The sequence below is a fragment of the Carettochelys insculpta genome, chromosome 1, assembly GCF_033958435.1.
Source record: "Carettochelys insculpta isolate YL-2023 chromosome 1, ASM3395843v1, whole genome shotgun sequence".
Taxonomy (NCBI): domain Eukaryota; kingdom Metazoa; phylum Chordata; order Testudines; family Carettochelyidae; genus Carettochelys; species Carettochelys insculpta.
This window is the reverse complement of record NC_134137.1, coordinates 340,675,755-340,702,412: the sequence shown is the minus strand read 5'-3', so window position 1 is coordinate 340,702,412 and position 26,658 is coordinate 340,675,755. Positions and strand designations below refer to the sequence as shown.

The 26,658-nt window shown below is 43.5% G+C and overlaps 1 protein-coding gene across 3 annotated transcripts in view; it reads right to left on the bottom strand.

Moving 5' to 3' along the window:
- Positions 1-26,658, bottom strand: part of PLXNB2 (plexin B2) — a 364,834-nt gene that overhangs the window by 93,592 nt on the left and 244,584 nt on the right. The window lies entirely within an intron of this gene.

The following is a 26,658-nucleotide window of genomic DNA, read 5'->3' as shown; positions in this document are numbered from 1 at the left end:
CCAAAAGTATAAAGGAGGATCAAACCTTTCACACATCCAGCAAATGTAAATGCAGTATAAAGCAAATGATTTAATTTTTCCATGATATATTCATAACAACTCTGAGAAAATGACAACTTTCAGTGTAAGTCAGTGTTCGGTATTGCTGAAACAGCATACTGAAGAATCAAAGACAGCAGTACAGAATGGGGAAGAAAATGGGTACCATGTGACCTCCAAAAGAAGAAAGAGAATCCATGTGCCCCCAGTGCAGATGGAGGATAAAAATTGTTTTCAGGCTCTCTGCACAGGTATTATGATGGAGAACAGTTTGGAAGAGGCATTGAGAAAAAGGATGAGAAGGAGACCCCACTGATGGAAAGTATGAATTACACCATCCTAGGGGTGGGGTTCTATGACCAGCAGTCCCAAGAGAAGGAGATGAGTGGTGATGGTGGTGGTTGGGGACTCCCTCTTAAGAGGAATACAGCCAGCCACCTGCCATCCAGACCGGGAAACTTGAGACGCGTGCTACTTGCCTGTAGCTAGAGGTTAGGATGTGACAGAGTGCCTTCCGAGACTGAAAAAATAGCAAATAAGCAGGTGATTATCTTGGCTTAACAGAGAAATCTTTGGTGAGTTTAAATACAAAAAGGAAGTTTACAGAAAGTAGAAATTTGAACAGATGACTAACAACTATGTGAAGATGTAATCTGGAAGACCAAAGTGCAATTGAAGTTACTGCTAGCAAAGGATGTGAAGTCAAAAACCAATGGTTTCTGGTTAGCAGGTATGTTAGCAACAAAAACATGGCCCAGCTCCCTTACTGCATGGGGTAGGCAACCTAATGACGATGATATGGAAAAAGCTGAAATACTCAATGTTTTTTGGGCTTTGGTTTTCCAAAACAAGGTCAGCTCCTGGACTACTGCACTGGGCAGCACAGTATGGGGAGGAAGTGATCAGCCTTAAGTAGTGAAAGACCAGCCAAGGACCACTTAAAATAGCTGGACTTGCACTAGTCCACAGGGGTGGACTCAATGCATCCAAGCATGCTGAAGAAGTTGACTGATGTAATTGCAGAGTCATTGGCATTATTGGTGAAATAAGCATACTGATCTAGGAAAGTCCTGGATGAGGTAAATATAGTGCCTTTTTTTTTTTTTTTTTTTAATACACACACACACACACACACACACACAAAATAAAGCAGCTATAGACTGGTCAGCCTCACCTCAGTCCCTGGAAAAATAACGGAGTAGGTCCTTAAGGAATCCATTTTGAAACATTTGGAGAAGACAGTGATCAGCAAACAGTCAACATGGATACACCAAAGGCTAGTCATAACTGACTAACATGATCGCCTTCTATGATAAGACAACTGGTTCTGTGAATATGGGGAAAGCAATGGACATGATATACCTTGACCTTAGCAAAACTTCTGATAGGGTCTCCCACAGCATTCTTGCCAGGAAGTTAAAGTGGACCCCTTGATATAGCGGGCCCTGTTTTACTGGACATTGGTAATAACGGACGTCTGCTAGCCCCCTCCCCAAAGAAAGCAGAGTACAGTATTGTACTGTACTGTAAATGGCAACTCATCAGAGCTGCCGCTGAGTCCCTTGCCCCCTGTGGCTGGGTCAGCCACCACTGAGGGGGCACTTGCAATGGCTGGGGCAGCCATCGCCAGGTCCCCCTGTGTCTGAGACTGGCTGCAGGGGGGTTGAAGCCAGGAGGAGCCCCTGTGCTCTGCCCTGTGCATGGGTGGCTCAGAGCTGGAGGAGCCGCCACAATGTGCTCTGATCAAGGGTGGCTTGGAGCCAGGCGGAGCTCCGCACTCAAGGCAGAGCGTGGGCGGTTCGGAGTGAAGGAGTCCTGATGTTCGGGGCAGAGCATGGTGGCTCGGAGCCAGAGAAGGCCCAGTGCTCTGTCCTGAGCACAGGTGGTTAAGAGCCAGGAGAAGTGCCTGCGTTCAGGGAGGAGCACAGGTAGCTGAGACCTGGAGAAGCCACCAGGCTCCGCCTTCATCACTGGAGCAGACCTGGGAAGGTCAGTGAGCAAACCCTTGGATTTAGCAGACTTTCAGGATCAACAGACACCCCTTCCCCCCATCAGTCCGTTAAATTGAGGATTTACCATAGTATGTCATGGACGAATGGATAGAAAGCTGGCTATATAGTTGGGCTCAACAGATGGCGATCAATGACGATATCTAGTTGGCACCTGGTATCAAGCAGAGTGCCCCAGGGATCAGTCTTGGGGATGGTTTTGTTCTACATCATGGTTCCCCAAACCAGGGGGCATGAGGAAAATCGGGGCCGGGGGGCGTGAGGCAACCCAGCCCCTCCCCCATTCCAAGAAAGGACGGGCCTTTGCTTCCAGCCCTCAGCCCCTGCCATTTTACGTGGGTGACCCAGCGCAGCTGCTATAAAAAGTGGGCAGCTGGCAAAGATCCACGCGGAGCTAGAAGTCTTTTGCAAAGATGAGTGAGTGTGGGTTGGTGGGGGATGATGATGGGGGGCTGGGGGTGCTTGGCTTTGGGGGAGGTGAGAAGCTCTGGAGGGCGACTCATGAGGCTTCTGGGGCTCAGGCATCCAGCTGGCTTGTTGGACTCGTGGGGATTGGGTGTCTGGCCCCTGCAGCGTGGGGCTCAGGTAGCTGGAGCTGGCGGCAGGCCCCCCAAAGCTTGTGGCTCAGGTGCCTGGCCTTGGCAACCTAGGGATCAGGCGAACAGCAGGCCCCGGCAGTGCAAGGCTCGGGCTCGCGGGCAGGTGGCTGGCTGCAGCAGCATGAAGCTTGGGTGGCTTGGGCTGGCAGGTGGTGGCTCACCCCAGCAATGTGTGGTTTCGGCTGCTGGCCCTGGAATCATGGGGCTCAGGTGGCTGGCTCACAGCTGGAGTGGGCATTTGGTGGGTGGGCAGCTGGTCCTGGAAGCACAGGACTCGGGCGGCCAGTGGATGGGAGGGCTGGAGGCTGGTGAGTGCATGGCTGGCTGGCTCTGGTGGCACAGGGCTTGGGCAGCACAGGTCTGGCACGGGGCTCAGGTAGCTAGCCAGCTGGGGCTACACCAGGCACCCCCAATGGGTCAAGAAAAACTATCTGTGCTTATTTTTAATTTTAAATGACATTTTTATATCAAGTTTTTGCATTTATTTTAAATTACGAATTGAATTTTTTGTTAAAGTGGGGGTTGGATGGTGGTAAAGAACAGGTGGGGGGGGTCATGAGGATTTCTCATTAACGATCTATAAGGAGGTTGGACTGCACCCTCATTAAGTTTGCAGATGATGCTAAGCTTGGGGAGAGGTAGATATGCTGTAGGGCAGGGAGAGGATTCAGAGTGACCTAGACAAATTGGAGTATTTGAGCCAAAGGAAGCCTAACGAGGTTCAACAAGGACAAGTGCACAACCTTGCACTTAGGATGGAAGAATCCCATGCACTGCTGCGGGCTGGGGGCCAAATGGCTAAGTGTAGTTCTGCAGAAAAAACCGGTGGATGACAGTGGACGAGAAGTTGGACAAGAGTCAGCAGTGTGCTGTTGTTGCCAAGAAGACTAACAGCATAACAGGCTGCATTAGTAGGAGCACTGCCAGCTGATGGAGGGAAGTGATTATTCTCCTCTAGTCAGCACTGGTGAATCCACATCTGGAGTACTGCATCCAGTTTTGTTCCCCCCACACTACAGAAAGAATGTGGACAAATTGGAGAGAGTCCAGAAGAGAGCTGGGGTGCATGACTTATGAGGAGAGGCTGAGGGAACTGGGTTTATTTAGTCTGAAGAAGAGAAGAGTGAGGACATAATATCCGCCTTCAATTACAGTGGGGTCAGGGGGACAGATTCCAGATTGCATGGCACTAGATTGTTCTCATTGGTGACAGGTGATAGAACAAGGAGCAATGGTCTCAAGTTGCACTGGGGGAGATCTAGTTAGGAAAAACTATTTCACTAGGAAAGCAGTCAAGTAGCACTTTAAACACTAGCAAAATAATTTATTAGGTGAGTCTGTTCTGGTATGTCTGTGGTCTGAAGAAGTGGGTCTGTCCCACGAAATCGCACCTAATAAATTATTTTGCTAGTCTTTAAAGTGCTACTTGACTGCTTTTTGTTTAGATAGTATATAGAGGAGCACGGCTCCCCCTCTGTCACTATTTCACTAGGAGGTGGTGAAGCCCTGCAACGGGTTGCCTACGAAGGTGGCAGAATCTTTTTAAGGCCTGGCTTGACAAAAACCTGGCTGGAATGATTTAGTTAGGGTTGGTCTTGCTTTGAGCAGGGGGTTGGACTAGATGACCTCCTGAGGGCTCTTCCAATCATAGTCTTCCATGATTCAATGATATTTTTAGCTGAAATGTTCACACAGGAAGCTACTGGATTTTATTGTCACTACGCAGCCCTTCCAGTCCTTTGTTACTTGAGGAGCTGGTGAGTAAGAGGAGGAAAGGAAAGAACTGGAATACCTGCATTAATCTAAAAAGCAACAATCTCTGTCATGCCAGGAAGTCCTTCTGAGGGCTTAAAAGTTATAGCAATCCTGCTAAATTGCTTGAGGAAAAATTAACCCATTCACTTGATTATTTTTCAAAAAACTTTATTTGAGCATATAAAAAATTGACGATATCCTGTTAAGTAGTGGTGCTCATTGTGTTCTAAGCTCGAAAAACCATTTAGGCTATGGGAACCTAATAGTTTGACCTTGCTTGTTTGTAAACAATGGGACCCAATATGTCCATGTGGTATCTTCATATTAGTATTTGTCAAAGATGCAACAACATGTATTTGTTTTCACAACTTGACTTTCAGGAGCTAGTTTTATTCATTCCTAACTACATGAAAAGCAAACATCCTATAGCTCCATCAAACTTAACTTCCTGTAACTTTGAGAACTAGATATTTGTTATGAGCAATGCCAAGGGAGCATAGTTCCTGGAAGCCAAACACCAAGTCACCTTTCTTAAGACAGTTAAGGTTCTGTGTGTCTTTTTTTTTTTTTAACCCCTTTCACTTTTTCACCAGCCCACCTGCTTGCAAACCTGTTCTTGCAACTCCTTCCTGCCTTAACAACTACTCTACTTGTGAACCAGCTGTTTGGACATTCACTGGAGTCCAGCCATTAGCCTATCCGCCTGAGCAGTGAATTCAAGTACACTACTCCTACAGTGGAGCCAGAAGCATTCCAAAGACAGTGTACACTCCATTGCTTACCTCAGCACTCGAATTCAGCCTCAAGAGCACAACAGATCATACACAGGCAGTGTTAAAGCTCAGCAGAGGGCAGAAAGCAGATGGGAATCTCTACAGCAGCAGCGTGGAACTGAGAAATATGCAAGGAGGAACCCACAAAACCTTAATCACAGAGAATCACTCCACGTGATTTTGGAATACAAGATGCGACCACAATCACAAAACTGGATTTCATTCATATTGCTGGTTATTAAAATGCCAAGCAATCTGCGATTTTTCTTTAGTTTTTAAAAGGGTGAAAAAGTATTTTAAGACATTCTTAATCCAAAGTAAGAGAGACTGTCTACACACAGGCTTGCAACAAAATAACAAAAAGCATGAATTAAAAACCACTGTTAAGTAGTGGGTGACAGTCTGAAAGCCCTTACTGCTTATACGTCCACGTCCCTCCTTGTTTAAGTGGGAGAGCAGAAGGCCAAGGGAATCTGAGGGTTGTGATGAAGTTCCCAAGGAAAAGATGCGTGAGGGGCAGTGGCAGAACAAAAGCAACCAAAGCAAATGGGAGTGAGAAGGCACTATTTTGATTACTTGTGTGTTTCACTTTCTTAATACAACTTTGCTTCTTTATAATAAAATATCAAAACTGAATAGCACAGCAATTCTCAAACTGTGTTTCCGGATCCTAAACTGAGTCATGACCCCATTTTAAGGGGTCACCAGGGTACGCTTAGACTTGCTGTAAACTGGGGCAGAAGACTGAGCTTCATTGCTTCGGACCAAAGCAGAAGCTCATGGCCTGTGCTTCAGCCCAGAACAACAGTGCTCAGGTTACAGGCCCCTGGCTTGGGGCTGAAACCCTTGAGGCAGTGAGGAGCACGTGAGCTCAGGCTTGGGTCCCAAGCTGTGTAATAATTTTTCTTGTCCAAAGGGGGTCTTCAAGCAATGAACAGTATAGAATTGTTCTTCATTATGTAACTCGCTTTTGGAGTTTTCAGAAGCCAATTGCATTTGAACTTTTCAATGGACCAGCTGATTGATATTTTATTTACACCCCTCTGAGATATAACCTAGGCTTTGCTTTTACCTATGACACACAGGCTGGCTTTCCAAGCACGGCATGTTTTGCAGGCTTGCAAAAATTAAGGTATGAGGATAGGGAAAAGAAAGCATGCATGCCCAGACACGAAGATATAAGACAAAAGAAATCTTATTCAGACAGCAATCTGGCAAACAAATACAACTCAGTAACTTAAGCTAATTGTGTGACTGTCTAGTGCCTTCCTGATGGGGAAAGGACCTGGACAACTATAAGGGACCTCAAGTCAACTCAGAAAAATCGAGAAAAGAAACGGGTCACCAGAAAAGAGAAATAATTTAAAACGAAAAATAAGCTACCCAGGAAATTCCTTGTGGTATGATGCAAACAGTAAATGCTAAATCAGAGAAAGGAACCAGAAAAAAGAACCATACTCTGGTGCCAAAACAGAAGTTAAAGCTGACAGCAACAGCAAACTGTGGTGGAAGTGAAAGGGAATTGTCTGAATCATTATTTGCACTGAAGAGCAGAACCAAAGTCAACTACAAAAATATTTCAAACTGAGGGGGAACAATTCTCCTCAAGATAGTAAATTGTAATACTGTGCCCAAAGCCCACATTGGCATTTTGAATGATTCACTAATTCTGATGTATTTTCATAGATATAGTAGAAACAACTACTTTCTTAAGCTGAGTGATTCTGGGTTTTTAAGACCTAGTTTAGTTCAAAATAATTAAAAAAAAAAAAAAAGGAATCATAGAACACTAGCACTGGAATGGACATGGAGAGGTCATCAAGTCCAGCTCCCTACCCTCTCAACAGGACCAAGCACCATCTCTATACCATGCCCAACTGGTGTCCCTCTAACCTGCTCTTAAATATCTCCAGTGATGGAGATTCCACAACCTCCCTAGGTAATTTATTCCAGTGTTCAACTGCCCTGACAGTTAGGAAGTTTTTCCTAATGCCCAACCTAACCTCCCTGGCTGCAGTTTAAGTCCATTGCTCCTTGTCCTATCCTCAGAGGACAAGGAGAACAAGTTTTCTCCCTCCTTCTTGTAACCCTTTTTAAGGTACTTGAAAACTGCCATCACGTCCCCTCTTAAGTCTTTTTTCTTAAAAAAAAAAAAAAAAAAAAAAAAAAGAGTAATCCCAAACCTATTTTCTGAAGTTTCCAACATGGACCAAACCAAGCATTTAACCCGGCAGCAGAAGAGGCAGTGTCAGATTGACCCATGTTACCAGGAGCTCATATACCAGACCAATCAATCCCTATGAATGCAAACTTTGATGCTTGCTGTGAAGTGGAGCGAAACTCTGTGCTTCTCAACATCTCTCTCTCTAGGCCTCACAGAAGTTCTATGCTATGTTATTTGAAGAAGACTTCTGCCCTCGCCTCCCCACCACTCCCCAGAAATCCAACATTCCAATCCAAACAAGCGATCTCCCCTCCTAAATTTTAATGATGGAACAGCATGCCATCCACTTTAAAATATGGTCACCTCGTTATCTGCACTGGGCTGGAGGAAACAGGCTCACTATGCTATATAAATCGTAGCTGAAATAATCATATCTAACTCTACATTTAGTGGGTAAGGACAAATCTTAGGACACAGTGAAAGCAGATAAACTCAGACCCATTTGTTTATTCCTGTGCCACACGAAAGGCAATGTATATAAAATGACACTGTTCCTTAAGCTCAGCAACTGGAGCCAAAGAGTGACTTTGCCTACTGGGTACCTCTTCAGGAAAACTGCAGTCATTTCTTATGCCACCCTGACTTAATTCCTAAGTAAATCCAGTTACATCAATGAACTGAGAAATTAACCCCTTAAGAGCTGGCTATACAGTGAACGGAAATGTAGGGATTAGAAGGGGGTTTGTTTGGAAATACCCCTCACCACCCTTGATCTCACAATGCTCATGAGGGGATGTCATCTTAATGGCACAGGCACCATACTTCCAGGTGGGGGGATTTGCCTCACCAAGAGAAATGTGGCTGTGTTGGTATAGCTCTGGACTGGGATTTAGGAGCTCTGGATCCCATTCCCAGTTCTGTCACAGACTTCCTGAGTGACAATTTTCTCGCTGTGTTTATAATCAGGGAAACAGGAGAATCCTTGTTGTATTTGGAACACAAGTTCTTTCAGGCAGGAAATGCTCTCTTACTGTGTATACAGGTACAGCACCTAACAGCAAAGGGCACCAATCTAAATTAGGTCCTATGTGTGTTTTGCTATTAAGATAATGATAATTATTATCTGTATTAGGAAGGATCACTCTGCTCACTCACGTCTTATTAGAAATCAGTAAGTTTTTCAAAGCTGTTCAGCTAAATTCTGTAAGAGTTTCCAATTAAATTAACCAAAATAACATGCACATGCCATAAAGCTTTTATTTTGGCACTCATTTTCCCCTCAAGCAGCAGGGCTAGATTATCTCAGCAGGATAACACTCCATTTTATATTCACTGCCGTAATTTTTTCACCTTCTAAGAAAACAGTAAACAGAAAGTAACACGCAATGGCAAAGATCCAAAAGTCCTGTGCACGTCTAAAAGTTCAGTTCTGATTGAGTGCAGTAACTATGGTCTTACAGTTACAAATTATGAACAAATCTGATGTGCTGTAATCATCTCACGTGAACTCAACCTGGCAAAAACTAAAAAGTAGAAGTATTCTACTTTTTTATTATTTGTGTTATGGCAGCACATACAAGACTCAACGGGCGTCAATTGCCTATTGCCCCCCCCACTAACAATTTTTAAATCAAGACTGGATATTTTTCTCAAAGCCGTTCTCCAGGAATTCTTTTGGGAGAAGTTCTATGGCCTATGTTATTCAAGAGATAAGCTTAGCTGAGCACAGAGGTAAAGTTAGATAACACATGAATAATTCTCAACACAGCCCGATGGGACAATTCACATGTGGAAAAGAGGACACGCTTACGTCACTTGCTGAATCAGCATGTAAGTGACTTATTTAGTGCCTGATCACACAAGGTGGGTAATGAACACCCAGAATTCTTACTGAATTCCAGGAGCTCAGCATTAAACAGAATGGGGACAACTGGAGCCTAAGGACAGCACTTTATTTATTATTACCATCATTAAACATTGCCTTTTACATCCTCAAATTTCTGCCTATCATTTCTCTCCCCATTCTGCTAACACTGTTAGAATCCTCCTCTTGCCCAATTTGTCAGTCAGAATTAACTGAATTGCAAAACCGTTTTCTTTTCTGAGCTACCTCCCCCAGAAATACCTACACACACATCCCGGAGGAGCTACTCTCACTCATCTAAAATTAATTTTAAATCCATTTCTTTTATAACGGGGAGTATGGAAGGGCAGCAATAAATTATAGAATAAAAACCATTCACAAAGCATGTTATACACATTGTTAAAAAGGCCTAACTTAATAAATAAATTACTATTTTTTGTAAAAAGAGGGTCAATATTTAACCCCATCAAAATCCCAGCAGCTGCCAGCACAAGGCACATTTCAGCAGACAAACTGTATTAAAAACCAAGGTAACTGGATTATAAACACCTTGTTGCCATTTACAAAGCAACACAATGAATCCTGGAAGTCACAAATAGGGAAGGCAAGTACAATATAGGTTGAGCTTCTCTAGTCCAGCAGCCTTGGGACCTTGCTGATGCCAAATGACAGAATTTGCTGGACAACGGGAGGTCAACATGGTGTAGCATGTTATTAACACTTACACTGCTTACTGGTCTCAGAAAGACATTTAAGGGTAAATTACAGTTAAATAACAGCACAAAACACCGAGAGCCAGGATTTGTGACTATTGTGTGGACAACCTTCACGGGAGCATGGGAAACTTGGCTATACCCATCATAAGTGAACTTCTGGCTAACTACAATCATGACGGATTACAGATGTTGCTGGATGAGAGAGTTGTGGATTAGAGAGGTTCAACCCATACTTAGGAGGCCACAGTTACGAAGATAAAGCTGTGTTCTTTTTAAAAAAGAAAAAAAAAAATTACAATGCTCACCACCAGCCCCTGACCATTAGATCAATTATAATGATCTGCAAATGCTGTAATTTGCTTTTTTTTTTTTTTATTAAGAAACATCAAAAACCTAAAAGTGTCAGTCAACTCCTTAAGAGCTATAATAGGGGTCAGCAACCAAAATAGCAAGCAGAGCCATTTTTTTCTAATTTGGTGAAAAACTAAACAATTCAAGAGCCGCAATGCATCTGACTATGAGACAGTCCTTAATAAATAACATCAAACCATACTCTTCATCACCCCTATTTTAGGAGGAGCACACACACAGTGATTTGTAATGCAATACATGTTTACTGCAGGATGGTCACAAACTTTTCATATATTCTTTTTTCCTCACACTTTACGCGCATGTTTGTACCTTTATCTTCCTGACTTTCACTCACGCACCTTCTCTCTCTCTCTCTCTGGAGGAAGATAGCAGAAGTTATCCAACATTTCGAGATCACATAACGTTTGCTATTTAGATATGAGTTGTGCATTTTCAAACTTTTACACTTTCATCATTTATCAAAAACAATCATGAGGGTGGTTTTTTTTTTCACTTTGCAATTATAGTGTCAGAAGGCACAAAGAAGTCCTCACAGAGGCACAGATTGCAGACCCCAGAACAAAAACATTAGAACTTCTATAATCCATCGTCAGACACAGATTTTCAAATTGTCTTGATGCTTCTCTTGTGACTATCCCAAAGAACACATCTAGCAGCATTTATTTAGGGCAATGCCTACAGGGTGTCGTGCAATTTGTCCTCCTACCTTACACAATCCTTTTCTAAAAGCATCTGCAGGATTCTTGAGGCTCTCACCCACTCTCAAATGTTGTTTCAGAAAGACTATCCCTGATGTCCTCAGAGATGGAAAAATCCCAGGCACTTACCTTCAGGGTTGTTTCTGGAATGTTTTGCTAACCCATGTAATCATGATGAACTAAACTGTGGTAATGAAGTCTGACATACAAAAAAAAAATCCTAGGAGGTTCTATTTCAAAAGGAGATTTGCAAACCTGGGCTGATTCAGTTTGGGGTAAGCCATAAAATCAGATTTTCTGTCCAGAAATCAGACAAAACTATTACGTTTTCACTGACTTTATTTTTGAGTTTTTAGGTTTTTTTTTTTAATCTGAAACTGTGCGGAAGGTCTGGAGGTTCGAATCCATGAAAATCAGATGGGTGGAGGAAAGGGATCTGACAAACTCCTGCAAAAACGATGTTATAAAATGTCTCTTGTTCAACTTCTAGAGCAATATACTTAATTTTGGTTCCAAAGTAACTTAGATTCCAAACACAATGTGCCATTCTTGCACTTTTAATTGTTAAAAATTATTTACATCAGAAATTAAGACACACGAAGCTGAAGTTATCACCAATCATTAAGACTAAATGAATGAGTCTTACGTGGCTTTAAGAGTTCTACATGAATAACAGTTTGTGGTACCCATGTTTTTGCTTTAGGCTGATAAAACGGAATACGAGCAGCAGCGATCCCAAACCAAGATCCCGTATAGTTTGCTTGGGAGAGAACTTCCAGAACATGAACTCCAATCCAGTTCTGCATTTCACAACTGCTCTCAATTTGGTAGCCAAATCCAAACTCCAGATCCAAATTTCCCAGTGTCTGAAATTCTGAACCAGATTCTCCTGGTGGCTCTAGTTACCAGTGTTTAATAAAATGATTAAATCCTTTATTCTTAGTAGGGGTGCCTACTAGAACAACCTTTCCTCACCCTCCACCATGTCCCTTTCTCTGAGGCCCCACTACTTCCCTGGTGCTCCATCCCCCTCACTCTAACCCCCACACACCCTCCATTGCTTGCTCTCCCTCACCCTTGCTCACTCACTCATTTTTGCCAGGCTGGGGCAAGGGGTTGGGATGTGGCAAAGGGAGGGGAAGGATGAGGGGTAAGAACTCTGGCTATAGTTCAACAATGAGGGATTTGGTGTGCAGGAGGGAGCTACAGGATGAGCATGGGATGGACCTCACCTCAGACAGCTCACATGAAGCATCTGACATGTCCCTGCAGTTGCTAGATGCAGCGACAACCACCAGGCTCTGCATGCTGCCCCATTTGCAGGTGCCACCCTTGCAGCTCTTTTGCCTAAAAACCAGAGGGACATGCCCGCAACTTCCCAGGAGCTATGCAGAGCCAATAAGGGAGCCTGCCTGCACCACCAACCCTACTTTTAAGAGCCCAGTCAGCAATGCTGACCATTAGGTTCCTATTTCAGCTAGATGATCTGTTCAAAAACCAGACACCTGGAAACCCTAATTATTAGGCACAATGAAAAACAACTTAATAAACTCAGAATCTTCTAAACTTGCGACCTCGCCCTTCTGCAAACACAACTATCCTCCTTGCTGAGCTCCTTTAAACTTGAAAGGGAAGTGGGAAGCTTTGTGGTTTTATTACATGTGGCATGTAGAAAGGCAGTTCTCACAAGGTTAGAGCTGGTAAGAGAAATTTTCAAGAACCATGTTACACTGGAATAAACACTTCTGTTGAAATACGAGATGCTTTGTGAAACTGGTTTGACTGATCCAGAATTTCCATTTAGGAAGGTAGCCATAAACATACTAACAACATCAAAATATCTAATTTCTACATTTTAAGAATGAAAAGTTTCTATATTTCAATTTGAAATGACCTGTTTTGAGTTTTTATATTATAAAAATAAATCAAAATTGAAATGACTTATTTCATTTGATTTTGTTGAAGTATAATGCTATATTTTTGTTAACCTGAACTATTTTAAAAAAAAAAAAACCAAAAAAAAAACCAAACACTTTCAAAATATTTGGCTTTCACTCTCATTTGGAATGCAGACAAATTCTTATATCTCAAAATCCTTCATGAAACACAACACTTGTTCTCCTCATTGCTCTGATAAACAGCTCTTTGACCCCTATGCCTACTGGTCAGAAAACGTATGTTTATCTTAAATCAAAAGAAAGTGAAAACAACCCAATGACTATTTCAATGAGCTATACACTGAACCTTGACTTTTAGACTCCTCCCCGCAGTATCTAAGATCATAAAAATGGCCATACAGGGTCAGACCAAAGGTCCATCCAGCCTAGTATCCTGTCTGCTGACAGCATCCAATGCCAGGTGCCCCAGAGGGAGTGAACCAAACAGGTAATGATCAAGCCATCTCTCTCCTGGCATCCAACAACAGCCTCTGACAAACAGAGGCTAGGGTCTCCATTCTTTATCCATCCTGGCTAATAACCATTAATGGACCTAACCTCCATGAATTTACCTAGCTCTTTTTAAAACCCTGTTATAGTCCTAGCCTTCACAGCCTCCTTTGACAAGGAGTTCCACAGGTTGACTGTGCACTGTGTGAAGAACTTTGTTTTTAAACCTCTGCACATTCATTTCATTTTCTAACTGATAAAATAGAAGGATACAATATAACTCTGAAATCTTGTATGTTGAAAGCTTCTCTATTAAATGTTTGATTTGTTTTCACATTAATATTAATTTCAAAAGTTGAAAAAAAGAAAAATAAGGCATATTATGACCAGACAAGACAGATGAATGGGAAACAGAAAGAGCAAGTCTAATGATGCATTCAAGTATGAATAAAAGAAGACTGAGATATGTTCGTGAACACGTTACTGTCATCACAGTTTACAGACAAATACAGGCATTCATACAAAAATTAGGTAGTATTTTTAAAATAAAAACCCAGATGATTACCTTACACGAATAGATTCTCGCTTTAAAAAGCTCTGAGGCAATAACGTACACTATGAAAGAAACTTCTTGTAACTGCTATGGGAAGACCACCAGATACAGAACATGCTGAGAGTAACTCTCCTGGTTAGCTAAACTGAGGACTTCGAGAAGGGCAAAGTAGGAGCTGGAAATGGCAAAACATGGCAGCATGTACAAAGCCATTCAGAAAGGTTTATGGATTTTTTGAAAGGGGGGGGAGGTGATGGAAGAGAAGCAGCTAGCAACAAGATCCTCTAGGCTCACACTGAGTATAGATTTTCCACAAGTTCAGAAGAATGATTTGAACACTGCAGCTAGTCACAAAACCTTAGAAAACTAAACAATTGTTTCTGGATTTTCACGAAGTACTTCTCACAATAATTTTCAAGAGGGGTGAAAAAAGGCCAAAAAAACCAAAAAAGAGCAACAGGAAATTTCATCCAGCTTCCCATACCGCTGGCAACTACTCTAAGCAGTGTTCTTATATACACAGGTATCAACAAAACAAGTCAATATCTATTATCTGTCACAAATAAACAAATTAAAGTTTCCTTAAGACTTTGTCATTCAGGCATTAACAACTGCACAAGACCACACTTGTATCTGGGCTCCACAGACTGCAGCTAGTACGGGCAGAAGGTGCTGCATTGGTTGGAGAGAGGAGCAAAACAGGCGTTAGCTGGGGCCACCATCCCAACTCCCATCTCTGACCCCAGCAGCTCCATGACACCAGAATGGGGCAGGGAACAACCTCCCAGCCCACCACTTGGGGCATTATGACCTGAACAGAAGGAAAAAGCCAGGGACAGCAGCTGGGGAGCAGATGCACCAGAACAAGGACCTTTGGGCAGTCTACAGTTTTGACTGGACTTTCTCTACCCTGTACTGACAGGCTGTTTACTCTAAGCCAGGCATGTCCAACCTGTGGCCCGTGGGACGCATGCGGCCCTGGACAGCTAGTAATGCGGCCCCACAAGATCGTAAACTTTTAACATTATTATGTGATTTATATACATTAACTATATTATATATTTTATATGCAGCCCAAGACAATTCCTCTTCACTCAGTGCGAACCAGGCAAGCCAAAAGGTTGGACACCCATGCTCTAAGCCCTCTTGCTCAACCTTCTCACCTCAGTTTCACACCACATCACTTCCTCCCACCCTCTTAATTTGCCTTAAATTTATCCCCACCTCTGAAGTAACTCCTCCCCACCAAAATGGAACAAACACACCATCTGCTGTCATCACATTGTTCACTCTGTGTGTTTCAGATTGTTGGCCCAGACTGGCTAGGTCTACACTAGAGAGTTTTGGCAACAAAACTTGCAGAGCGTCCACATGCCCAAGGCATTCTGTTGACAGTAAATCGACAGAGCACGGCACTTTTGTCAAAAGCTTTCCACCACTGCCCCACGAGGCAAAATGCCTGTGTTGACCGCATGCCAGTCTGGATGTTCCAGGGGGTCTTCTGTCGAAGATGGGGCTTCTAGGACACCAGCAGCCCTTTCTGCTTGTGCTTCCAGTCGGCTGTTTTGTCAAGAGAGTGGGCAGGCAGTCCATTTGCTCTCTGTCGACAGAGCGGATCACTCTTTTAACCCATTTTGCAATCTGGCCACAAATTGTCAACAGAAGTTTTGTCAGAAGACATCCTCCAACAGTAACATCTGCAGACAGATCACTCTAGTGTAGACATAGCCACTGTGCCTGTCTCATCTATTTAGACCACCTCCTATGTTGGCTGGCCCTGAGGTATTACTGTAATAATCATGCAGTAAATACATGATCCTGCAAGAAGTTCTGTAGGCAGCAACTCCAGAGCCTTGCGCAGCCCAACTGAATTCGATAGAAGCTGTACGAGAACTAAAAGGTCTAAACAGAGCAGTTTTCAGGACCAGAGACCACGTGATACTTACTATAGGGGTGGGAAACCTACAACCCACAGGCTGCAGTCTGCCTGCCGCCTGCCTGGATCCGTCCCATGAGGCTCGGAGCTCGTCACCCTGCTGCATTGGGAAGACTGTGCTGGCTCTCAAACCCCACAGCTCCTCTGTGTGGCTGAAGTGAGTGCTAGCTCCCTGAGGCGGGTAGGGGGAATTCTGAGCCTTGAGGGCACAATCCAGGCAAGCTGTGGGCTCCCCTAGCTGGGGCTTGGGGAGGGCAGAAGGGGACCAGCTCTGTGTACTGCTGTTCCCCTTCTCTTTGGGCAGGAGGAACAGAAACACACGGAATGACTCACCTGAAGGCTTTTCCCCTCACTGTTTCCATTGGCTGTTTGGGGCGGCAGGGGGGGCAGTGCCTGTGAGTGGGGTGTGTGTGTGAGTGTGCATAGAGATGTGTGCGCCCCCAAAGAGCTGCACCAGGTAAGAGTGCTCCCATTACCCTCACACACACACCCCTCTTCTGCCCAGAGCTCCCTACCCCAGCCCACTCCTACACCCTGCCTCCCATCCAGACCCTTACCTCTAGTCTGGTCATGCACCCAACCTCCAGCCCAGACCCCCAACCCTCAGCCTGTTCCTGCACATTACTTCCCTCCCAGGCTCTGCACCCCATCTCCATCCTACTCCCCAGCAGCTTTCCTGAACACTGAACCCTCATTTTGGCCCTACTCTGTACCTATGGAGGCCTATAAAATCTACTGGCTGCCACCCCTTTAAGAGTTAATCTGACCTAGGGAACCCTGGCCCTAAATCTTGGGAGCTTTCTCAGTAAGGGGCCATGTCAGTGGGGGGGGGGGGTTGTTTGTGGGGTTTTTTTTGTTTTGTTTTGTTTTTGCTTTTCACTTTTGTGCGGCCTTCAACAGTTCCCCACCCCCGACTTACAACATCACCATGAAGCTGCTAAGTGTATTTTTTTTTATTAGACTGCTCCAAATCAAAATCCCGCATCCAAACACATCTGAACACAAGAGCGGTTCCAATTCTGCTCCATATGCAAATTCTGAGTTGGGCCAATAAAAAGGCAGAGGGAATGCTTATTTTTATAGCAATCAGCTAATTAGACACAGGAAACAGACTAGTGGTTAAATATTTTGCACACCAATTAGGGAATTTCCACTGGCATGTTTTCTTTGCAACTGTGATACTGGCAGACCAGGTGCCTGCTCATGCCAAAGATTCAGGACTTCATTGAACTCTGACAAATACACAGCAGGAAAAGACACTGTTTCACCTGTGGGTTACTATGATTACACTGGCTATATTACAATAGCTTGTTGTAAGAATGCATTTAGTTTTTTATCTTTATGAAATGCATGTGGGATGCTGCATGTATTAATCCTACCGATATCACCTGTATCCTGGGTATAAAGTTATAGCTGAGTGTTTACTTTGTAATCTTCTGTTACAGTGTAATTCCTTCACAACCTTTCCAGACTACTGTACTCCTTTCAGGAGTCCGATTTGACTCACATGTCCCAATTTTTACCTCACTTTAAAACTACTTGTTTACGAGATCAAACGTACATATATAAAAAATGTCACAGCACACTGTTACTGAAAAATTGCTTACTTTCTCATTTTTACCATATAGTTATAAAATAAATTGATTGGACTATAAATATTTTACTTACATTTCAGTGTATAGCATATAGAGCAGTATAAACGTCATTGAAATTTTAGTCTGTATTGACCGATGTAGCCTGTTGTAAAACTAGACAAATACCTACCTAGATGAGTTGAGGTACCCCCAGGAGACCTCTATGTACCCTGAGGGGTATGCTTATCTGGTGCAACTCATCACCCAGAAAAGCAGCAGCCCTGGGGCACCTTAGAGAATAATCATATTCAGTCATAGACTTTCATGGGTAAAAACTACCCCCAATCTCCCAGGCTTTTACCCAAGAGCGCTCATGATCTAATAAATTTGTTAGTCTCAAAAGTGCCACAGGACTGCTTGTTATTTGTGAAGCTACATGATAACACGACTACCCCTCTGAGATTTTTCACCCAGGAAAGAGCACTAATTGAGGCCAAGTGCTCATCCTGTACATAAGGTGGCCCACAGAAGGGAGATTAGATATCGTGTAGCGTCAAAGGACGGAGACACTGTTGAACGAACTCCTCACTCCCTCCAGGAAGGGGAGGCCTGTGGTGCATGACTCATGCCCATCAGCCTGCATTCTCAATTGAAGGGGATAAAAAATCCTAACAAGGGAAAACTGGAATCCTTCAGCTATCTGGACTCAAGATTCCTAACCCAAAACAAGAACCCCCCCATGCTGCTTGGCATGGGTCAGCCCCAAATGACACACAGAGCTTTCCTTTATTACAGATGTTTATGTTGCCTTTTAAAATCAAACACAAACTCATTTGTGTACACAAAGTTCCTGTTTTAAACTTATATATACACCCTTCATTTATTTTAAAGTCTGGGCAAGCTACGAGGAGTGAAGCATCTGAGGATCCTTTGGAAGTGGCCCAGAAGCATCTGATCATCACTCCAAATTCTGCTCCCCAATCTCAGGAGTAGCCAAAGGCTAAATAATGGGGGGTTAAAACAAAATTCTAGTTTCAAGACTACTTTGTCTTAGTATTAACTGACTGGTGACTGTTCACGTTGTTTTATGAATGAGGCCAGACATCAGAGGAGTGCTGGGTGCTCTGGCCATGCTGTTGCCCATTCCCAATAAGTCCCCAAAGACAGAAGGATGGGTCAAAAGCAAGTGGTGTCCAGCCAGGTTATCCAGTTCTTTGGAAGCCAGGGACCACCTCATGCTGGGGAAAATCTCCTGCTGCACCATCAGGGTAGCTTTCCAGCCCCTTTTAGACAAGGAATTGGAGAAGACGACAAAGCTCTGGCGTATGGGATGCAGCATTATAGATTTAGAATGACTTCAGTTTCTTTGACCCCGCTTTCACTAATAAGCATATAGCTATGCAAGAGAGAAATACACATTCACTGATGGCAAAAAGGACTCGGCTGCTAGCTGTATACTGTAACAATAAAATGCCCATTTTCAATGCTAAGGTCATCTTCAGAGGCAGGTTTTGGACTTACTTCCCTCGGAGGAAGCGAGCAGGAAGGCAGAACTCATCACAGAGCAAGCCAATCTGAGCATGGCTGCGTGAAAAAGAATGCCAGTCAACTGTTCCAAACCCTTTCTTGCCAGAATGGTCACTGCATGGCACTGCAGTCATGCAAATAAGGCTCAAAGGGTCACAAAAGAGTTGTCCCATTTTTTCCTGCAGCCCTCCTTCCATGAACAGTCACACCACATGACACTCCGGATTTCAGCAGTGGAAATCTACGGCTTTCTATAGTACCCTACTACTTGGGTGACAGTTATGACAAATAAATAAACCCATCCCTCATTAAAGAGTACTTTATGTGTACTCACTAAAATGCAGGCCACATATACCCACCTATGTTCACTAAATGAGTGAACTTCGCCTGCTAATATGAGCAAGCCATGGGGTCCCTGTCCAGGAAGCACGGAGACCTGCACCGCCCCCTAGCACCCTCAAACTGCCCCCAGCCTTAGAACCCTCCTGAAGCCCCAAACTTCCCCCATTCTTAGACCACCCCTGCCCCCACATCCCTAGACCACCCCCATCCTTAGACCTGTCCCCGCCCCAGCCTTAAACGGCCCCAGCCTTAGATACTCCTCCTCCTCCTGCATCCTCTTCACTGGGGCTACTAGGCTGGGTGGCTCTCTCAGCCCTCCTGCTCCCAGCAGGTAACAGTCATTAAAACCAATTAATTCAAGTGTTAACTTTCAGCACCTAGGCATAAGATAATTGCTATCTCTAGTGATAGGTATTTGCCTGAGGCAGCAGTCTTAAGAAACTACAAATGGCTTCTTTAATAGCCACATGCAGTTCGGAACTGTCCAGCTGATGACCCTTAACAAATCTAATGGTGATGTACATCTGGGTCCTGACCCATAGTCTGGGAATCCCTGCTCTACATACATATACTGCATCCTATTCCTGGTGAGAAACTATTCAAATACATCAGAAAAGTACCTAAACTCATCCGGTTTATGTCAAGTTACAAGCACTTGGAACAGATCGGAGACTTTTACATGTATTTAAATGGGAATTTAGCGTCGCTCTGATGAGCAGAAATTTGGGAACCAATTGTGCTCATATAGCAAGGGATGAGTGTACTCTGGGCTGAGTTTGGCCTGACAAGAGAGGATATATAAAGAGTTAGGAATTTCCCAGCTCTGTGCCAAATGGCACAGACTTTCCAGAATCAGTAGTACTTTGGCAATAGACCAACTCATAATTCCACCTTCCACATTAAAATATGATTATGAGGCTTAATAAAACTACTGTCTATAAGCTTAATGGTAAGGATGCATACATTTAATAACAAGGCAACAAAGCATTTGTACATTGAGCAATTTATCATGCCCCATATATAGAAAATACTTCTGTTAAGAATTCTGCTTCTTGTTTGATGGTGCTGGCTCTATAAATTTGTGTCTCGTCACATTTCAGCATTCTTCTGTTTCTCATTATTTTATTTTGCCATCTGGGATTAACAAGCTCTTCCGTTTTTCACTTTAATGTCAATTCCTGGGAAATTTGTAGCAGTTGGACAGAAACCGTGCCAGGCAGGCAAAGCTGTGAACCAGGTGAAACCGAGAACCATACTGTATTGTACTTAGGCAGTGAGATAGAGAAGAGGGAGAAATTCTCTGTCCGGGAAGTTATTGAATGTTTAGAGCCAAGAAATATGGTTGAGGAATGGAGTATTTTCTTGGCTTCTGCCTCTAGAGATAAATTGCAGGGTTTGTCTGGTCTGTCCCTCATTAAATATTTTTAACTTCCATTTGAGGCTTTTGTAAGTCAAGTCTTTAGTTATGTTGATAGTTTTCATTCCTCTGGAGGTTCACTGTTTGCTTTTCAAACTAGTGCTTTCTTTACACTTTGGAAACTGTCACTTTAATCCTCCGCCTCCTTCCATCCCGCACAAACAAACAAAAAATCATTCTCGAGAACAGATTTCTGATGCTTCTGCTAGTCAAGGCTGGCATTTGGCCACTCCAGAGAAGAGACTTTGACTTGTCACACAATAGGGATAAGGGATGTTAGGGAGGTAAAGGAGAAAAAACAAGAATCTTGGGTGGTTTTCAGTGTGAGGTAGCTACACTCCACATTCTGCCTCGTTGACTTTCTGTATATTTTCACATCCTGCCTGAAAAACATTTTCCCCCTCACTTACCCTGCAGTTATTATTCTCCACAATTTTTTTTAGCTTGGTAAACTATTTAATCCCATGACACCTGATTTTTGTTCTCCATGTCCAAGGCCGGAAGTCAGATGAATGACTGCTCCAGCTGGGAGGTGTTCAGGTAAAGGGCAAAGAGTGGGTGTCAGCAGGTGGGTGGGGAATGAAATTGAAGAATTAGATGTATGTAGATGGAACTTACTGCAGCAGGGGAGAATAGTGTGGGATGCTGGTTGGATAGGCAATATCTGTCACAGCAAAGAAATGCGAGTGGCTAGGAGGGTCTATTGGAGATGCACAGCAATAAAGAAAAACAGAGTGCTGTAACTGGAGCAGCAAAGTGATGAAAATAATCAGAAGATGAATATCTGGAGAGGCCCAGGGCACGATGAGAACGTGTGCGGTTGGATTCACAGTCACTAGAAGGGCACATGCATGAAAAAGGGTTGAAGTCAGTATTGTGGGATACAACTTGCATGAAAGATGCTGTGCAAAACGAAGTTGCATTAATTATATTTACTTATCTGTTAATATATATATGAATTGGAATTTTCCAGCTCCACATCAGAGAAATGAAAAAAAAAAAAAAAAGCAGAGGCAGAGTTGAAGCATTTTGACTTTAAACACATGGAAAGAAAGGAAATGAGTGGAATGCTCTTAGACCTAATGGACTGGCAGCCACCTGTGCTGGAGCAGGGTGCACTTGCTCCATGTTTCCACTCATTACATTTCACTCTACATGTACACACCAGTTAACCAATAACTTGCACAAATCTGACAGCAGCACCAACCCGTGGCCATCTATTTAATGGCCTGTCAGCACTGCCATTATAAAGTCCATTTTTTACGGATGGATAACACGGCCATGAAATGTATTTCCCCACCTTCAGAGCTGTCCAACAAGATTCCAGCCCGAGGATCTTTTTTTTGTTTTTTTAAAGGCAGTCAGGTCTCTGAGTACAAAACATATTATCCATTTAGAATGCTCCCCAGTCCAGTCATTGCATTCAGAACTCCTCAGTATCACATGAGGAGTCAACACCATCAGACAAACTGGTCCTTGCACTCTAACCTAGTTCTAGTTTCATGAAAATGCCAGATGACTGGAGTGTACCATGCTCAGTCCACACTGTACAGTAAGTAAAAAACCATCCCTGTACAGCAAGCCCATACAAGCCAAACTGGTGTGGGCCTTCTGCACATGGATGATTTTTGCCCTTTAGGGTTGTTGCCTGAAGAGCGTGGGCATACTTCTCTTCTCCACTCCCTCTATTCCCCATGTGAGTTTGTAGGATCCAACAAAAGAAGGTTTAAATTTGATCTGGTCTCCAATTTACTGTTTCATTACATTATCACAGTGCTGCCAATTCAAAGCATTCAACAACCATGAGTCACACACCAATGATCATGAGTTTAACTTAAACCCCCAAAGATTAAGAACACACCTTTGGGGTATTTATTTGCTTATGTTTTTTAAAGTTTTAGGCCACAATAACGCAGCATTTTAAAACTTTCTTCCATACTGTTGTGTTAAAATTATTTTTTTCTGTTTCTAAATGACTCCTGAGATTCTCAGGTATTGCTCTTTAAGAAAACGCCCCTGTGTGTCATAAGACTCAACATAAAATAATGTGAGCTGGCAATGCTTCTGCTGATTTGCACAGGGGCTAGCATGATAACGGAGACAAATCATCTTTTGAAACTGTGTATTTAAGCCATAAATTATGAGGGCATTACAGTGCCTCACATGATCCTGAAGTGTGTCCGCATAAACCCCCACTGCAATCACAAGCTCTGAAATTAAGCCATGCAAACCCTTGGTAGTTTCTCTCTCCGAGGAGTGCGTGCTAAGATTTTCTCCTGTTTGATACTGAGAGTTCCCTGCTTCCAAACCTTGAGTTTCACTCTGACTTACAAGTTTGAACAAAATGGAGACTGCTAACTTCTTGTACCATGAGCCCACAGCCTCCTTGCTGTTTTGGACCAAAAACTCGTAAGTGTGTTCATGTTTACAAACTTCTCTAGAAAACAGATATCTTCTGTTCATGGGGATTTCCTATTTTCCCCTGCTGCACTAACTTCCATCCATACGCTTCTAATTCTTCAATTTCATTCCCCACCCACCTGCAGAGAGATTTTGACTGGTGCACCTTACTCCACCTTTGACCCAGCACCAACATAGCCAGAGGAGGCAATGAAACCTGAAAGTAGGCAAGTTTCTCATGTGAACATGCACTGGGTACAGAGGTATTTGCAGCTGAATGTTCAACAGCTGGCGGCACTGTCACTTTGTTCAACTTTTTGTCTTTTGGAAGCACAATTTTGCATGGCTAACAAAAACCAGCCCTGTTTTCACAGGCAAACAGAGCAATGTGAATCTTGCTATTTGCACAACTGGTTCCATCCTGCATGCCTAATTATTTGGGCAATCTTCAAAGATTTCTGGTGGGCAGCATTAGTCACATCCTCCAGACTCTTAGGTTACGTGTTTCTTTTATGGTGCTCACTGCAATGGTTAAGAAATCTTTTTCCTATGGTCTTTGACAATGTATGTTCTCTATAATTGGTACTCTGGAATATAAACCTCAAAAGTTATTTTACCATTTCTGTTCAATATATATTGGTATTGCACATCGTGGATAATACCTCATCTGAAACAAGCGATCAGCATGTATTATAATGCTAGATTCATGTTCAGGAGCTATTCTAAACCTGATCAACTTTCTGTGAGCTGACTGAAAGTAAATCCGGTGAAAACTGATAGGACAAAAGGTTCATTGGGGGCAGTATATATATTTTAAGAACATCAATACTCTTAAAACATAACACTGGAAATAGCATCTGCATTTCTCCATTATGGAATAGAATTATTACCATAACTAAGATGTTTGTATTTAGTGAGAACCAGTCATTTGGAAGGACTCACTCTTAGGGTGCATCTTCACTTACTGGAAGATTGACCTGGTCAGGGTCATTCTTCCAGGGTTCAGTTTTCCACACTTAGGCTACGTCTATATTAGAGAGTTTTGTTGACAAAACTCACCGCATATCTCCAAACAAAACATGTTTTGTCCAGTCTGTAGACAAAACTTGGCACTTCCATCAACAATATTCTGCCTCTCTGTGATGATGAATAATACATTTGCTGATAGTTTCTGTCAACAAAAAAAGCCGTGCAGACACACTGCGGATCCTTTGTTCACAGATGCAGCTCCCAGCGCACTGCGCAGCCCTGTTTGCTGAGATTACAGTTGGCCGTTCTGTCGAGAGCGCGACCGGGCAGTCTGGCCTCTGTCAACAGAATGGATTGCTCTTCTGAGTGTGGATGTGATCTGTTGACAGAAGTTTTGCCGGAATATCCCTTCTGACATTAACTTCCATCAACAGATCGCTGTAGCATAGACGTAGCCTTACTGGGGATGTGCAAAATGCAACTATCAGGGCTTTACAGTTGACCCCATATTCCTCATTATCGTGAGGAGGATGAGGCCAGATAAATTGATCATAGATATATCCATTGCTGCTACACAACTGCCATAGCTGGAATTGCATATTTAGCACTGACTTTCAGGTCTTGTGTAGACCTGCCTGCACAATAAGGTATAACAACATATGGGGAAGGCACAAATAACACAAAAGATATAGCTATGGCATGATCAAATATGGCAGGGAAAGCATGATTCAGGAAATACACCGACTATGTAATATAGCATGGAAAGAAGGGAAGGCACCTAAGGAATGGACAAGATCTGTGCTAGTGACAATACCCGAGAAAGGAAGTACAGTGGACTGCAAGAACTACAGAACGATTGCCCTAACGAGTCATCTAGGTAAGGTGTTGATGATGATACTGTCTGAGAGACTAAGATTGCAGATAGAAGAACATATAGCAGATGAGTAAGCAGGGTTCAGAAAAGACAGAAGTACCATACAGCAGATATTGGCACTAAGACGGTAGCGGAGAAAGCTCGACAAAGGAACAAAAACGTATATGCTTGCTTTGTTGATTTTCACAGAATCACAGAATCATAGGGCTGGAAGGAACCTCAGGAGGTCATCTAGTCCAGCCCCCTGCTTCAAGCAAATCAACCCCTACTAAGGCATCCCAGGCAGGACCTTGTCCAGCCAGGACTTAAAAACCTCAAGGGATGGAGAATCCTCCACCTCTCTAGGCAACGTATTCCAATGCTTCACCACCTGCCTGGTGAAGTAGTTTTTCCTAATATTGAACCTACATCTTTCCCTCTTCAACTTCTGACCATTACTCCTTGTTCTGCCATCTGACACCACTGAGAACAATTTCTCCCCCTCCTTTTTAGAGCTCCCCTTCAGGAAGTTGAGGGCTGCTATTAAATCACCTCTAAGTCTTCTCTTCTGTAAACTAAACAAGCCCAAATCTCTCAGCCTATCCTCATAGGTCTTGTACTCCAGACCCTTAATCATTTTTGTTGCCCTTCGCTGAACCTGCTCCAGCAAATCCACATCCTTTTTATACTGGGGGGCCCAAAACTGGACACAATATTCCAGATGTGGCCTCACCAGTGCCAAATAAAGAGGAATAACTGCTTCTCTAGATGTGCTCGAAATGCCCCTCCTAATGCACCCGAGTATGCCGTTAGCTTTCTTGGCTACAAGGGCACACTGTTGACTCATATCCAGCCTTTCATCCACTATAACCCCTAGGTCCCTTTCCATCGTACTGCTGCTGAGCCAGTCGGTCCCCAGCCTGTAACAATGTTTGGGATTCTTCTGCCCCAGGTGCAGGACTCCACACTTCTTATTGAACCGCATCAGATTTCTTTTGACCCAGTCCTCTAATTTATCCAGGTCCCTCTGGATTCTCTCTCTACCCTCCAACCTATCTACCTCTCCCCCTAGTTTTGTGTCATCCGCAAAACTTGCTGAGGGTGCAACCCAGTCCCTCATCCAGGTCATTAATAAAGATGTTGAATAAGACCGGCCCCAGAACCGAGCCTTGCGGCACTCCGCTTGAAAAAGTCCGCCATCCAGACATTGAGCCACTGACCACTACCTGTTGGGCCCGACCATCAAGCCAGCTTTCTATCCATCTTATAGTCCAAGGATCCAATCCATATTTCCTTAACTTATGGACAAGAATGTTGTGGGAGACCGTAACAAGAGCCTTGCTGAAGTCAAGGTATACCACATCCACTGACTTCCCCGTGTCCACAGAGCTTGTTACCTCGTCATAGAAGCTAATCAGATTGGTCAGGCAGGACTTGCCCCTGGTGAATCCATGTTGGCTACTTGTGATCACTTTCCCCTTTTCCAAGTGCTTCAAAATGGATTCCTTGAGGATTCCCTCCATTATTTTCCCAGGGATTGAGGTAAGGCTGATGGGTCTATAGTTCCCTGGATTGTCCTCCTTTCCTTTTTTTAAAGATGGGCACTACATTTGCTTTCTTCCAGTCATCTGGTATCTCCCCCGATCTCCAAGAGTCTTCAAGGATAACGGCCAAAGTTTCAGCAACGACCTCTGCCAATTCCCTCAGTACC